Source organism: Silene latifolia, chromosome Y (assembly GCF_048544455.1).
Source record: "Silene latifolia isolate original U9 population chromosome Y, ASM4854445v1, whole genome shotgun sequence".
NCBI classification, from domain to species: domain Eukaryota; kingdom Viridiplantae; phylum Streptophyta; class Magnoliopsida; order Caryophyllales; family Caryophyllaceae; genus Silene; species Silene latifolia.
Genome location: NC_133538.1, coordinates 68,951,309 through 68,955,582, shown reverse-complemented (window position 1 = coordinate 68,955,582; position 4,274 = coordinate 68,951,309). Strand labels below are relative to the sequence as shown.

Below are 4,274 nucleotides of genomic sequence, written 5' to 3'. Positions count from 1 at the left end.
TCAACCCATATCCATTTTATTAATATAATATTCATTTTTAATTAAAAACCACCCCCCTCTACAAAAATTTCATTTCTCGCGCTCTTCAATTCCCCCAAAAAAATCAAACTGCCTCACGTTGATCTTCTCACTTGCTGACCTAATTCATTTTGTGCCCCTCTAAGTCCTAATTTAAAAATCATTTCACTTGCGACTGATTCAACGCTTTTAATTGCTATTCAATCGTCATATTGCTCATCTCTCTCGATTGCAAATCTTCACGTGTATGTAATTTCTACTTAATTTCTGATTTAGAGTTCAATTATTGCTTTAGTTGAATAAATCGTCTTAGAAAATTTCAAAATTGATTACAAATGCAAACCCTAATTCGGGTTGTTCGATCGCAGTGCGGAATTAGGCCGGAGATTGTATCTTCTGAGTTTCGTTGCTTCAATTCTTTGCCCTCCGTTGTTTCGGTATTTGCATTTCTTTCTACTAACGTTTCTTTTTTGTTTGTTGGATGAATTCAACGTTATTGGCTGTTAGCTGTGCGTTTGAAATTAATTTATGAGTTGCGTAAATAGTTGCTTTTTCTTCGGTTTTGGCCTAGCATCATGAATCCCACTTTTGCATATGAGTTATATTGAAGTAGACATTTGCCAGAATGATGAATTGGTATTACATATAGTGTTGTTTTCAATTGTCAACGATATCAATTGATTTCCTATTTATGAATAAGAATTCCTGGCATCAACTTAGACAAATTGCTTAATTGTTTTTGCGTGCTACATCGTTAATGTATTTGGTCTTTTATTTTTTTTTGGTTGTTTTCTAGGGGTGACTGGAAGACTTTAGAGCTGAAAGAATACAACTTCAATGCTAAAGGTTTACCTCCTGATTGTGGTCATTTGCATCAGTTACTCATGGTTAGTTTATTTTGTTCCTTTCACCTGAAACTCTTCTCTGATATAAAGTTGTTTCGTTACAGTATTGGGGGTGTTAGCTTGGTTCAAATATGTGAAAATTTGAAAGAAACTTGGTTCATTTTGTTGCTGGCTGTGTCGATAGCATGGTTGGTCAAGGTTGATCATTTATATGAAACTATGCTTTAGTTTTTACGCACCGATTACCTCCTAATCGTTTAGGTAGAGTACAAAATGGTAAGATGTATGGAAAAAAATAAACTTAATCTCTTTGTTCCATGTGTTGTATATCATTGATTTGGATTTTATTATAGTTATCATGTTGATGACATTAGTTTTTGTTTTTTATGCAATTGGAGCCTTGCAAATGTTGACATATGCATGCGGCTGGATATAAATTGATTAGTTGTCATCTCCTATATGATTGTTTAAGATTTGATGAGTTAGATATTTCTTAATGGGTCTCTTTTAAATTTATAACGTATACTCATCCAATCAGTATAAATTACTAATTTTAATCTTTACTATGCACCTAAACAGATTAATGGAGGGCTCACACTGCTTTAAAAGTACGTGGTTTGATCTATTTAGCGTTTCCTTAACTAATATTTGTGTTTGTATTTACATTGAATATGTGCTTGTATCTGCACTGGTTAGCTAGTTGGCTTCTCCTCTATCTGGTCGTTTCACTTACGCTATTTTTGTTTATTTCGAAAAGTGTTTTCAAAGATGACGATGATTATGTTCCTATTGAAATGGTTAAGCTATAGTGTTGCTTTGCCGAAAATCAACGAATACATATCTTAGCTTAATAAGTGTTGTTTTCTCGCATGTCCATATCATCTATATAGTTTTACTTTAGGCATTGAACTTACTGCCTACAAAATATTTCTCCTTTCCTTATGGGCTAAGATAGCGTATGCTTTTAGGTACAAATAGGTGAGGAGCAAGTTAGTCTTATAATTGAACTTTACTCAAATAGGATATACTGTAAATGAAGTTATGATGACTCTCTATGTACAATGGTGCTTAATTTTATAATAATATTGTTCATTCTTCCAAAAAAAAAATATGAACGCGTCATCAGTTATTCTGTTACAATTTTCACCAAGCTGGTGAATATGTGCTTGAATCTTAACTCTTGTTACAAGCACTTAGTTGGCTGTTCAATGAGTATAAATTCTAGAGGTTAGTAGACGTATACTAATGTTACCCGATGCCCTTAATGCTATACGTATACGTGACATTCGTTAAAATGAATTGACATTGGTGGTTTTGTACTTTTGTACATGGGAGCAAGGAATAGATGCCAGGTTACATAAATATTAAGCATATGCCCCCTAAACTCATGTTCAATATCATATACATTCCCATGTAAGGTTAATGTTGGTAGATTAATTGGAATATAAATACTTCTCTAACATTTTGCCTTTTTTTCGTGCTTCTCAACTGGAATGTAGGAATGAATATTGGTATGCTATGTACAATTGGTACGGAATGTTACCGTTCCGACTTCCGAGGACTATTGATGATATAACAACCACCACCACCACTACTACTACAAATCGCTGGTACAACCGCAGTTTTTGAATTAGTTCAATGACCGAAGACTTGGGATTTCTTTAGCCTAATCCTGATTTCTTCGGTGAGTTCACTCATTGTCTTGGGTGTTTATTTTGTTACTTGGAACATATTGATCAAAATGAGTAAACAAAGTTATTTCTTACATGAATTTGTTGGATGATAAAAATTTTGACGAATATTTTGATCATTTAATGAACATTTGATGAACTGACATTATTACGGTGTCGTTTAACTTTGACTTGCTCAGATATTCATGGAACTTTGTTGGAGATTGTTATTATGTAAATGTTGATATCTGATTTTGGTTTCTTAGTTTCGTATTATTGAACTGTGTAATTGCTAATTTTTCTTATTATGTGATAATAAAGGGGTTTTAGCGTGTGGAGAATTGAGCATACTTAAATTGAGGCCTAGTGTCATCTTTATGTTCCTCTTTATTTCTTCTCTGCGTTTCTCGTATCTAGCTTTTCTTTACTTTAAATTTTTTTTTACAAAATTAAACGTGGGGAGAATTTGAGGCTGTTTACTTCCTTCATGTACTGCATTATATGTTCCTAAGTTAATTACTAGATGATTTTGCTTGGTTGTTTTGCCGTCATTTTAATTTACCTTATACCTTTTGAAACAACTGTTTTTTGGTGTCATTTGCTTGGATGTTTGAAACCTGAAATGGAGTTGCTAATATGCTGCATATGAGTATGAATACTCATATTGAGATTGTTACATTTATTCTCCAAGTTTATTGTATTTGGTCCCCTGAGATATGATATACATCATATCTCATCCTTTCCTTCTCTATCTATTTTCCTCTTTGTTTACGATCAAGTGGAACATAAGTTGTGATTATGTATGAAATGTAGAGTGAATAAGGAATGGTTACTAATAATGGAAGTATTGATGATTTGGCAGGAAGGATGAGATGGATGCAGTCATGGCTGTGGGAGGGTTGGATTAGAATTGAAGAGTAGATGGACATATTTTCCAGATTGTTCAACAAAATGTATTTTTGTTGTAGATGGATGTATATTTGATTTTAGTGTGATAGAAAATATTTCAACTCTGGATGAGTTCCTTTTTATGGAGTTTTTTTTCAACAAACATTGTACGTTACTTTATAGTTGTATATTGGATATTTATATGAAATTACTCCATTACTTGCACCGACATATCAGAGTTCCGTCTCAATTATTGTATTCTATACACTCTTTATGATGTCATCTAGTAATCTATATGATTTAATTCAATCATAGTGACGAAAATAATAGTCATAGTGAATTTTTTTAGAGACGAAAAAAGCGTCGAGAAATTCCACTTTCTGACGCAAATAAGTGCAGAGAACCTCTGACGCTAAAAAGCGTCGCTGCTCGTGACACAAAAAAGCGTCAACAAGGTTGACGCTAAAAAGCGTCAAAAAATCCTGACGCCCCAAAAAACCACGCTTTTAAAAGCGTTGAGAAATAAAATGGCGACACTTTTAACCGTCGAGAATAGCCTAAAAAAGCGTCGAGAAAGCCAATAGTGTGATATTGTTTACCACACAATAATGGTGATATTGTTTTATGATATTCTTTACCACATCTTGTGATATTGTTAAGCCAATAGTGTGATATTGTTTACCACATCTTATGATATTGTTAAACTAATAGTGTGCTATTATTCTCAAAGTCATTTGATATTGTGTCATGAAAGGTGATATTTTTTATAATTAAATGTGATATTGTTTACTAAAACTTGTGATATTGTTAAAACAAACGTGTGATATTGTTTACCAAAAAAATGAAATACTTT

The 4,274-nt window shown here is 32.8% G+C and overlaps 1 long non-coding RNA gene across 1 annotated transcript; it reads left to right on the top strand.

Annotated features, from left to right (window-relative positions):
- The first annotated feature begins 387 nt into the window (after window positions 1-387).
- LOC141627414 (uncharacterized) lies at window positions 388-3,420 on the top strand. Its single transcript, XR_012536986.1, has 5 exons — window positions 388-455; window positions 815-905; window positions 1,443-1,471; window positions 2,363-2,547; window positions 3,396-3,420. It is a non-coding gene; the product is annotated as an uncharacterized LOC141627414 (long non-coding RNA).
- The last annotated feature ends 854 nt before the right edge of the window (window positions 3,421-4,274 follow it).